The 12,376-nt window shown below is 41.5% G+C and overlaps 1 non-coding gene across 1 annotated transcript; it reads left to right on the forward strand.

Moving 5' to 3' along the window:
* The first annotated feature begins 56 nt into the window (after positions 1-56).
* LOC100547011 lies at positions 57-8,807 on the forward strand. Its single transcript, XR_004159791.1, has 3 exons — positions 57-401; positions 4,345-4,511; positions 8,637-8,807. It is a non-coding gene; the product is annotated as an uncharacterized LOC100547011 (transcript).
* Positions 8,808-12,376: the final 3,569 nt, after the last annotated feature.

A 12,376-nucleotide genomic window follows, 5' to 3' on the forward strand; every position in this document is an offset into this window, starting at 1 on the left:
TTTCCTCCGCCTCTGCGCCGGGACCCCCGCACCCGGCTTCCGCGCGGCCCCGGCTACAGCAGCGCTGCCGATAGCAGACATCGACCGTGCCTCCCGCCAGCTACCATAGAGCGGCGGAACCGCCGGAACACACGGAGCAGCACTTCCAGTTGGGCGTGCACCGGGCGGGCGGAAGTCGCGTGGCTAGGCACGGTCACGCGCTTCCCGCGTGCTGCGCGGGGCGGCGTTTGTGCGGGTTGTTGCGCTTTTTGCACGCTGCGGGGCTGAGCGCGAGGCGCGACCGTTGGGCTTTTCCAGTCAGCGCTGTGGCGGCCGCCCGTATCGGGTTGTGTGGTTACCGGGCTCTGAGCCGCCCTACCTGTTGCTGCTGTGCACTGTAGTTACCCTACAATGAGACAGAGGTATCTGCAAGATCATGCCGTACACAGTTCTGCTCCAGCATTGCCCGTAGCACAGCCCAGCAGCGTGAGCTACAAGCGAGTAATGCCAGTTCATCGCTCCAGAAGCTTTTGGTCTCCTTCCCTGGTTATTTATGACTAAGTAATTACACACTGGCTCTCAAGAGACTTGGGGTGGATGGTAAGAACAAGAAAGATGAAGTACAGTTGCAGCAAATGCAGGAGGGCATAGTGGAAAACTTAAGCCCCACAAGCAGGTGTCAGTAACAGAACAGCCAGCAGTGCTGTACTGCTCGCCTTAAGTGGGCTGTTAGGGAAACAGCTGAGCATAAACGAACAGGTGGTTTGGGGCTGAGCTGGGGCAGCAACAGGAGCCAGTCTTCCTTCATTATAAATGTTTGGGAGTAGACCTAGGTGGCCAAATTGTGATTCAAATAGCTTTTCTTTCTTATTCCGTCAGAAACAAGATTGGAATGTTGGATTTGGTACTAGCCAAGCCTTAAAAGGGCACTAAACATGCCTTAAGGGCAGAAGGCTTGAAATACATAGCCAATTTAAGACAAAGTAGTTAACAGTACGCAATCTTCTTTTGGCTGTATCCTTTTAAAACACAAGATTGTTATTTGGGGTGACTTTTCGCCTAACTTTTTGTCGCAGCATTGGGGATGGGTAGAAGAATAGTTGTAAATAAGGAAAGGGCTATGGAGGTGAAACCAGATTTTAAGCTTACGTCAGGAGGTATCCAGGCAGCACTCCAGGGAGTGCACTGGAATATAAAGCTTTAATCCTAGTGTGACACTAGCAGGATGTAGGCTGTGTATCTGACTGTTAAGAGAAGGCTGTTGTAAATTCTTGAGTCATACGTTGCCTTAATGATGACAGAGGGAATGTCAAGTGCGATCGTTCAGAGCGGGTGATAAGGCTTCCTCTGCTGACTTGTGCTGCTTAGGAGATGCGTGGAGTTAATGAAAGGGAATAATTCATGAGAGGAGGTATTTGAGGTACAGGTTGTGACATCAATTTGTAGTAGATAAATATAGGAAGTGCAGTGAGGCGTGTGATTTCCCCTTTCCAGTGTTGGTGTTGACCTGTGAGGCTGACTGTGTAGGGTTAGAGTCACAGTTCAGGCTCCCACCTGTTTATTACAGCAAGTCTGCCATCCGTGCAGTCAGACTGGCTTTGACTGGTCACGCTAGCTTTCATCTGCCTAACTGAACGGTACCCTGCACAGAAAGTCAGTCTTTTGCTTTTTTTTTCCCCTCCAGGAACACTGTTTGGAATTTTAGGTTTTGCATCTCTCTTTAACGTGAACATTACATGAAAATAAAATTTGCATATCATTATATTTGGCCTATTTGATAAGGAGAAAGTCCTAATTCAGGTTACATAATTTTGTCACAACCACAACTGGTGTTTGTTCTCTTTAGAGTCTTTAGGCAAACACAGCTGTGTGCTGCTCAGCTCCTGTGTCAGGGCACTTGGTAGCACAAGTATTGCCTGTTCTGGGTTCTTCTTTGAGTTTTCTTATGAAGTGTGCTCATGTGCTCCTTCAAATATGTTCAGTCAGAGTTGCTGTGAGTGATTGTAGCAAGGCAGGAGGAAGAAATAAGGCGTTGGATTTGATAGAAGGCACTTTGGCGTAAATAGAAAAGAAAGCTTGTCTATGAAGGAGTGCATGAGCAAACTGGGCGTGAAGGGATGAAGCCCTGTGTGAGGTGCAGCTCTGAGCCTTTGAAGCTGCGTTAGCGCTAGGGAGGCTCACAAAGAGTGTGGATGTGAGAGCTAGGGAAGGAAAGGCAAGACTTACAGCAAGTTCCTATGCTCTTGATGCTGAAAAACCAAAACAAAAAAAATATGGAAGAAAGCAAGTGACAAATTTTGAGTAAATCCTAAGATGTGGTTGGAGTAAGTATGATTCGTTAGACACAGTTCTGCTGGTGCTGCTGGTTATGCTTTGTAAACTCCCTGATACTGTGGGGATGCCCAGCTGAGGAGACACGGGGACTTCATTCTTTCTGGGAGTAAATAATATTCTGTTTGAATGCTGGTTGTGAAACAAGAGCAAAGTTAGGTTAGGGAAGGATGAAAGGAAAGGACCTGAGAGGTTGTATTTTGTTGCCATTGAATATATGTTGTCCATAGGAGGTGAAGTTTCATTTCCACAATACCTACATAATTATATTTAATTACAAATAAAAGTGTTGATTTCTCCCTTTTGCCCACACAAACTTGAATACAAGCACATGAGGCCAAGTGCAGGGTGCTGCACTTGGGTCAGGGCAGTCCCAGATGTTTATGCAAAATGGGAGATCTCCTTGAGAGCAGCCCTGCGGAGGAGGACTTGGGGCTCCTGATGGACGAGAAGCTGGACATGAGCCAGCAGTGTGCGCCTGCAGCCCGGAAGGCCAGCTGTGTTCTGGGCTGCATTAAAAAAGGGGTGGCCAGCAGGGAGAGGGAGGTGATCGTTCCCTGCGTCCAGGCCTGGGGCCACCAGCACAGGAGGGATGTGGAGCTCTTGGAGCGGGTCCAGAGGAGGACACTGAGATGATCAGAGGGCTGGAGCACCTTTCCTATGAAGAATAGTTGAGGGAACTGGGCTTGTTTAGCTTGGAGAAGAGAAGGCTCTGGGGAGACCTCATTGTGGTCTTCCAGTACTTGAAGGGAGCATATAGACAGGAGGGGGAACGGCTGTTTACGAGGGTGGATAGTGATAGGACAAGGGGGAATGGTTTGAAACTGAGACGGGAGGTTTAGGTTAGATATTAGGAAGGATTTTTTCACCTAAAGGGTGACGATGCACTGGAACAGGTTGCCCAAGGAGGTTGTGGATGCCCCATCCCTGGATGCATTCAAGGCCAGGCTGGATGTGGCTCTGGGCAACCTGGTCTGGTGGTTGGCAATCCTGCATGTAGCAAGGGGATTGAAACTGGATGATCATTGTGGTCCTTTCCAACCCAGGCCATTCTATTAAATAAGCACATAAAGACACTCACTGAACCTTAAAGAGAAGTGCAGATAGGTAGCCCTAGCACATAATGACTTCTCCTTATTATTTTCTGAAAAATATGATGCTGGGTGTGTGCTGGGTGTGAACTGAGGGTCATGAACTAATGACTTGTCCACAGCAGAACTGTTTCTTTCACACCAAATCTTAAAGCTGACGGAAGTCTGAATATCACCATAAAGCTTAAAATAATTTTAGAAGATCTTAAAAAGTGGTTTGGGCTGTCTTTTAACATATTACGCTGTAACTCTGTAATCATAGTTATTTTGTAAAACTGCATGTAAAAGTGTACATAGAAAGGGTTGTGTTGGAAGGGATATGAAAGCTCACCCAGTTCCAGTACTGTGCTGTGGGCCAGGACACCTCCCATCAGCTCAGGCTCCCAAGGCTCCATCCAGGCTCAGAGATGGGGCATCCACAGCTTCTCCGGGCAGCCTATGCCAGTGCCTCCCCACCCTCTGAGTAAACATTCTTCCTTGCATCTAATCCTAATCCACTCTCTTCTAGTTTAAAAACTCTTACTCTTTTTCCTGTCACAGCAGAGTTTACTAAAGAGCCTCTCCCTGTTGTTTCTGTAGACCCCCTTTAAATACTGGATTTAATCACCTTCCAGCCTGGATGTGTGTCATTGTTATTTTATTCTGGCAATATTATGAAGATTATTGATTATTTCCAAAATTTAGATTTAAATTTCGGCCCGCAACTGAGTGTTTGTGTATTTTTAGGATCATGTATTTCTGCTCTGTCAGTCTAACAAAACCTAACATCTACTCATTGCTTGATGTATAACAATTGAGAATCATTTACTTTAATTGCATTTGATATTGGGATGCCTCTTTGGAAATCTTTTGCCCTTTGTAGGTTGATCTCTTGGTATCCTTTGTGAATTTATGTCTTGAAAAGTTCTGTCTACTCAGTGAGATCTTTCTTTCTCATGTTCAGCAGGATTTGGGCTGCTGCTTCCAATCTGCTCCTTGTGTTTGAGCAGCTTCACAGTTGACGTAGCAACGAATGCATCACCCTGGTCTTCGCTTCAGGGCTGAAGAGAACGTGCTTTGAAACATGGATGTCTGCTGTCCTCAGGAAGCTGTACAGCATCTCTCTGTCAGGTTTGTGTCTCACGAGAAAGCCCCAGTAGGTACCATTTTGCTCTGAGTTTTGTGTCTTATGTGGTGGTGATTTTCAGTGGAAGTTTTCTTTACCCTTCTGTAAAGGTTCTGAATTTACTTCTGATTCAGGAAGCAGGGACATTTGGTCTTTATGTTAGGAAAAGTAAACAGATGTAGTCTCTTTTCAGTCTCTTCAGAGAGCAAGCAAGACATGCACAGAACTAAGTCCGGTTAGTGCTTACTCACTGGTAACAGGCTAAGATGTTCAAAGAATTTAGAATTTGACCTTTGCTAAGAAAAATGTACTCTCCATGTTTGGACTGATGGAAATGGAAGGTTGTTAATCTGACAGTAGGCAAACTGAATACGAATGAAGAAACAACTCTTTTCACATTGGTTCATGCTGTAGCATGAACCTATCTATCTGTTACTTCTTTCCAGCGTGCTCTCATGCTTGAGAAAGCAAATAAATAATGAATGCATGCCCACAAATGGGCATTATTTCTGAATGCAAGTGTGAGCTTGCAGGTCATACATTGTTCTAGGAAGGCTGGTATGATTGGTTCCTATTAAACAGTAGGGCTTGATTCATGATTATTCTGAATTTCTTTTACTCTGCCCAACGCAGTAAAAGAAATGCAGAACAAACTGTAAGGCTCCCTTAATTGAATACCAAAGTTCAGGAGAAGAAATGCATGGATCAGCATTCAGATGTGAGTGTTGGTTGTACAGCTGCCACCAGATTTGGATCATTCACGAGGATTGTAGTTAAATCCTGTTTTTTGAAACTAGGCACAAACTGCTAGCAGTGATCATTGGCTGTTTTCTGGAAATTCTTACTCTGTGATGCTATCTGTAAAAGCGGGAATTTTTCTTGTAATATTTGTGTGCGAGGAAAAGTTTTATTCTGTTGACATGGTTACACTGGTGTGAAAGTTTTTCTGCTGCTGAGGATAGGTATATTTTAAAAAGGTAGGTATATTTTTAAAAGTATGCTTCTTCATTCTTTATATTCAGCAATTTGTCATTTTACTGAGGAAGTCCCAGTCATTATCATCATTTAATTATAGTCAGAAAAATGACAGTGAAGCTGGATGACTTGCTGAAATTCTAAAGCATTTCGGTCGCCAAGTGAAAAGCACCTAACAAGTCTCAGAGTAGACTTATATCCCTGGGAGCAGCTGTGCAAGGTTTTATTGTTGCTGCTGTATTGGTGTAATTCATGTGAGAAGGTTTTTACTTACGGCATGTTGCTTTAGTCAGAACCTACTGCAAGAATACATCTACTTCTAATCTGGCTGCTCCTAACAAATTAGTTCTGCCACCCTTCCTAAGTTACATTTGTGGAACAGCAAGTCCTAGAGTGCAAGGAATGTCAGAACCTGATTCTTACATATAACTGTTAGTGTTGCAAAACTTCTTATCAAACGTGAAGCCTTGATGATAAAACGCTGAGTGCAGCTGGTTGTATGTATCAAACCAAACAGCAAGTGCCTGTGAGCTTAGTTTTTTCACTGCTCTTCTCTTGCACGGATTGGGTTCTGCACAAAATTCTATGGCTGTATAATTCAGTTCTAAAGCATTCTGCTCCATCCCTCATTGTACAATGGTGTTTCTCCTTTTTAAAAACTGTAGCTGTGGGAATCACCACTGTTCCTTGAAATCCTTATACATAGAAATGAGGCATCTGTTCCATGAAAGCTTTACCAAAATCAAGTTTATTTATATCCTTTCTGTTTGCACGTTAGAAAGTGATTTGGGTATGTGTATGTCTTTAACTGTGGGAAACAGTTACAGTGTCCAGCAGTTTTACAGCTTTGTGACAAACTGATGACTTAACAGCACAGTGGATTTCGTGCATTGTAATGTATTTGGAGAGAAAATGGCATACTTGTTTGGCTGCAAGTGGTGGGCCTGTTCATACGTACCAGCAAATAGTCACAGGCTAACTGCAGTGGTTCTTAATTTTCAAAAAATAGTGTAAAACTATGACATACTGTGTTAGGCAATATAACTGGAGGAAAAAAAAAAAACTTAAGAAAAAAATAAATAGGGTAATACGATTGTTAAGGCAGCTTGTACCACCAGCTGGGATCTGTTTATGTCTTAATATTCTCTTTTCATTGCCAATTTCAAGTTTTGTTTTTAAGTTTTTCTCTGAGTGCATCGCCTGCTAGCTGTACAGTAATGACCTGCTATAATTCTATCTGTATGATTTTCTCTTGAGGTTATTCCTCAGTCTCTCCTGAAGATAATCACAGCATTTAAGTTGTCTGGTTGTTTGCTGACCAAATTCTATTGCTGCCAAGAATGTCTGGTGTAATCATCCCTTGTCATCTTCTAAGAAGTCATTGTCACCATTGTATTTCAAAGGTTTTGTTTCATGTGTGCCAGTAACATAAATTCATCATGATCTATTAACGTGGCTACTGTGGAAAAATACATTATTTCACTGTTTATATAATTTATTGTTTGGAGAATCTTCAGTTTTTCTGCACTTCAGTAGTTAAGTAAATTTTTGAGAACTTTTTAGGACTGAACCGTTCAGGACTTCTCTTTATTTTTTTCTTGGGAACAACTGCATGTCATTCTTAGACAATTGCTTTGTACTTTCCAGTGTAGTCTCACCTTGATTGTTGGCACCAATTTTTATTAAGTCAGCTGACTATGTTAATGCTCCATTAATGTGGGGCAGTCAGCATTTCTCAACTTTTTTTTTTAATGCATTGCATTCCATAGCAAAAATTGGGATATGATCCAAGGTGTTCCCAAGTGTCACAAGGAGATTTCTCCTGCTCTGTGCTATTTTTCTACGAATGGATCCCTAATATATTCTTTGTGGGTGAGGATACTCTTCTCTCTCTCTGCTTGTACCCAGCAGAAAGATATTTATTCTTGTTGGTGACTTCCGTTACGTTTGCTGAGTTAAGTTGTGGTTCTGAAGCCATCTATGGTTGGTTATGATAGCAAGTATCCCATGTTTTTGCATAGCCAATAGAAACATGGTCAGTGGGGACTGAAATTCCAGAGAAACAACAATTTCATTTTGTCTTGAGGTTAATTCTGCTCCTGAAATTTGCCTCATACAATCTTGAATTACAAAGAGCAGTTCTGATTTTGACTGGTAGCGTTGCATCAAAACTTCATATTCCCATTCTTGAACAAAAATATTCCCTTGATCTGCTTGTCCAGCTGATATCCACTCAGCTATACATAATTGTAGATTTTCCACGGTGTCACGGTTTGATGATTTTTGGTTATCAGTATTCCACATCATAACATCATGTAACGCACTGGGGGTTTGGCTGCTGATGCTCAAGTTCCAGGTGCCTGTCCGGAGGAGAAGAAGAGCTACATTTCCCCAGGGGGCTTTGTGGTCAGCGAGGAGATAGAACTCCCGGCAAGGTCACCTGATGTTCTCTTCTCCATCTGCTTTTCTTCATCAGCTCAACCTGACTGCACTTCTCACCTTAGTGCTGTGGTGAGACCTTTCAGACACACTCTCTCTCTCTCATTATATTCTGCTGATACTATATTTAGTAAATTAGTTTGTTTCACCTCAGATTATTGCTGCTGTTTTCAATTATTTTGGGGTCCCCTGCTTCCCCCTTTTCCGGAGGCTTGGATCCACGGATCCCTCCGCCCCGCTAGTCACGGATCCGGGCCGAACCAGCCCATAAGCTGTTGACACATGGTAACATAACCACTGATTGCTTTAAACAGAACTGCTTGTACTTTCCCAGTTTTTATTTTTAAAGAAACAGTTGCCTTTTGGAATTAATATTTGACTCATGTTTTCATTTGTACTGTCTTGCATTGTAAGTAGTTTTGATGAGGCATTTTTCTTGCTGCTTGGTTGCTTTTTTTCTGCTTGGGCAGAGGCAGCATGCTGTTGGTGTGCCATTGTAGAGTCAACTTGACTCAACATTTGCTCTCAAATTGTACTCCGGGATTTTTTGTCATCGACTCTTGGTTGAGGATGTTGAAGGTGGCCATTCTTCTGAAACCTGAAAAGTACAACACTTTCCCTATTCCCAGCACTTACAACCTCAGTTACAAGCATGTGATAAACTGTCTGAATACCAACACTGTGCATGGATAATGGAGGTCTTGTCTACATTGCAGGCCAAGAACATTATCCAGAGTGCTCGCTGTGTTCTTTGTCCAGACTGAGGATCTGTTGGAATGTGTGGAAGCTTCTGCCATATCTGGATCAGTTTGAAAGAGACTAATCCAGAAGATAGGAACAGCTTCTAGAGCCTACACTTGTGCTTAAAGGTATGTGCATAGCACAGAGCTTCCTCGATTAATTTTACTTACAGCATAGTTCATAACTGGGTAATGACACTAGCTGTGAAGTGTTCTAATGAAAGACTTCTCAGGATTATGGAGGGAGAGTTGAAAAGCTGGTATCTCAGATATTTGAAACAAATATTCTCCTTTCTTTGCTTTGGTTTGTTTTCCTGGCTTTATTATCCTCCAGCTATACAAGATGAACATTTGGGCCATTTGTCAGCTTGAATTCATGTCATTTTAAGTATATAAACATACCACTGGATTATTTCCTTATTTATTCACTTAAATGCATTGTGCCCAGAATACTGTTTTCCTTTTGTGTAATAGTCTTTTCCTTTAATTTCTACGTTAATTGTGTTTATACTGCTTTCTTTTATTTCATATCTTATGTGTATTTATGTTCATGCAGCCTCTTTATGCTACTGTATTAGAATAAGTGGGAGATTTTTTTTGTCCCTTCACTATTCTCATTCTAAATGGTAAGCATGAATTTGCTTAGTTTATGATGTTTTCCAGGAATTTTGAAAAACTAGTCTCCTTGGAAAAGTCCTTAGAATAGCATATACTTGTTGGCTTTGTACAAATGTCCTACTGAAAACGTAATTCATGTGCAGGTGCAAAATCTAAGAAGGGCAATAGACACTCCAACAGCCGATCTTACTGTCCATTGGCAGATGCACATGCACTTGCTGGACTTTCTAGAATATAAGGTGGTTTTAATTGAGTGGTTTTTCAGTTTTATGGCCAGCATTAATAGTCTATGCAATCCTAATTCCCTTTTCTTTCTCCCATTCTCCCTTTTCCCTTTCTCCCTCTCTCTCTCTTTCTCTCTTTCTTCTTCTCTTCCTCTCTTTTTTTGTCTCTTTTTTTTTTTTAAGGCAGCTTAAGAGTAAAGTTTAAGTTAAGAATACTCTGTTAAGAGTAAAGTTTCTAGTTCATTCTAAGCAACATGCAGTGGTCAGTGAGATTCGTGATGCCAGTATCTTATCCTATATTATTTACTCTTTTATTGAATCACAAATCAGAATGTGTTTTTTTAGATAACCAAGGTGCTGCACAAGAAAAATCCAAATACAGTGGTTATACCTAATGGTTCATGTATTGCATGCTTTGGAGTTCTATCTTGGGGAATTTGAAGGCATTTGGAGCAGAAGGGAAATGCTAAAAACAGAAGGCTGTCAACAATTAAATTTTGCCTCTATAACTCAGATTGTCCTTGAGTTGGACGTTCAAACCTAGGAGCTTAGAAATACTGCCTTATCCAGTAGATTGGATCTAGCTAGTGAGACCAAATGGAATACTTTGTCCAAGTTCTTACAGTTTTCTTCAGTAACTTTGTTTTTATTGTTATTTTGTAATTAATCTGGCATCCAGGAGCTACATTTATAGTCTATAGTTTCTGTGCCAATTGCTGTATTTAAAAACAAACAAACAAATCCACCAAGAGTTATGTTGTTCTGTTGTTACAGTCAAACAGATATTAGGAAACCTGTCTGAAACATAGTTCAGCAAATATATTTTGAGGGCTATGCCCATTCTCAGCTAATTTGTCCATCAAAGGGCTAATTTGTCAATTTTACATCCTGCACATTTTTTAATTGGAATTGTTACGATATTACTATGCATTCATCTGGCTGGCACTGAGTTGTAGAAATGTTTTTAGTTTGGACTCAAGACCTGAACCTTCTCAAAAGTCAAAGAGGCTGCGCATTCCAGTGTATAGCCTTACTGTATCTCAGATCCATGCCTTCTTATGTGAGCAGTATGCAATGGAAGCACAGTGTTTGTCTCAGGAGAATTTCTTATGACCAAGATTTTTGTGTTTCAGAATGTTTTTTGTTTTGTTTTGTTTTGTTTTAGTAGCCACAAACTCTTTGGAGTGTTATAATTCAGTGGAGTACACTGAAGCCTTGGCTTTGTGCAGTGTTTGTTCCCATGAGGTAACTTGGACTTGACACAGTGTTTCATTCTTTTGGTGGTTCTGTGCTGAAGGAGAGGGAAACTAATTTTGTGAAGTGAAATATGGTTGCCCTGTACTGCTCTTGGATCAGAGTGAGTCTGCTAGACTTAGGTCAGACTTGCATTTCACAGATTGTCTTCAGTGCGGTTTTGGATCTCAGCACTGAGTTTTTAGTAATAGTTGAAAGCATCAGAAAATGGAAACTTATTTTTTAAAAGGATACCACTGGGTTAGTACAAGCAAGTATTAAATATTTTCACATCTGTCTTTAATCTCCAGTTAGCACCATATCTAACAAAAAGATGTGTTCTGGTCATTTGCATAGAAAAAATGAATATGCTTTCCAGTCCTTTTCAGCCTGTTTTTACATACCGTTTCCCCAAGCAGTAAGTGATGTCTGAACTCTTTATTTTTTTTTAGTTACAAGCACAAGCAGACTGGTGCCTGTGCAATGCAACCCTGTGGGAAATCTCTGAGCTTTGCAAAATGTTTAGCTCTGAGAAGTTAAAGCAGATATTAGAGCAGAAAGAACATATGCCAGTACTTAAAAGGACAGAAAGTAGTGGAGCAAAAAACCAAACTGTTTGGGACAGGACAAATGGAGGAACACTGGGGGCTGACTGAGAACATAAGTTTGATATGAACGGAGGATGCAAGATAAGACTTGAGGATTGAGGAAGAAAGAGTAGAAACACAAAGATGTAAACAGCTGGAAAAAGGCAGAAGCAAAAGAAATGTCAGTAATGGAAGAGATCCGAGCTCTGAAGGTAGTGCAATCTTTTCCCCCTCCTGTTAATTGTAAAGCTGTACTATATGAGAAAACTGGCTTTGGTCCCTCTTGTAGTGAAGGTACATTGGTTTCTCAAAATTGAGGAGCAGCAGAAAGGTGTTACGTTTTAACATCAGGAAGTTAATATGAGAAAACTCATCTCACTTCAGTTTACCAAGTGGCATCCATTTATTGAGTAGATGTGACAGAACACTTTTGTGGTCTCTAACTGCACTTTTTTGTGTGTGTTTTTTGCACATTGTCATGAAGGAGAGCCTGATATATAAGCGTGTGAGAATTAGGATAGTGGATAAGACCAGTGATGGTATCAAACTTGTAAGTACTCATTCTCTTTTCAAAACAGCTGTTTCATGAGAACAAAAGAAGGTAAGCAGAAAACAGTTTTGAGATAACTAGCTCAGAGATGCTAGGTAAGGACAAGCTTACCAATTCTAATTTGACTTGCACACTGAAGCAAACCAATTTAAATTGACGTTTATTAATAAAAAATGCTTAGAATTTGAAAAGAAAGTAATCACACTCTGTTGTTACACAAGAGAAAACAAGGTGGAGTTGTGGCCTTGATTGAGTTTTCTCCATTTCATTTTATGAAATCTGCAAATAAAATTTTGTAACATTGTATGGGGCTGCTGAATCACGGCCTGAAGCAGCCAGGGGAGCACAGGTGAAGGCAAATCACCTGTGCTGCAGGAAGGGGTGGAGCCTGGCTGCACCTCTCCTAGAGCCATTTAAGAGCTGACTGCCAGTGGGGAAGGATCTCTCTGGAATCCGCTCCATTGGAGTTCATCTTGTGAGCCCAGGACAGGGTGAGTGACTTCC

The sequence above is a fragment of the Meleagris gallopavo genome, chromosome 5 (assembly GCF_000146605.3).
Source record: "Meleagris gallopavo isolate NT-WF06-2002-E0010 breed Aviagen turkey brand Nicholas breeding stock chromosome 5, Turkey_5.1, whole genome shotgun sequence".
In the NCBI taxonomy this organism is placed as follows: Eukaryota; Metazoa; Chordata; class Aves; order Galliformes; family Phasianidae; genus Meleagris; species Meleagris gallopavo.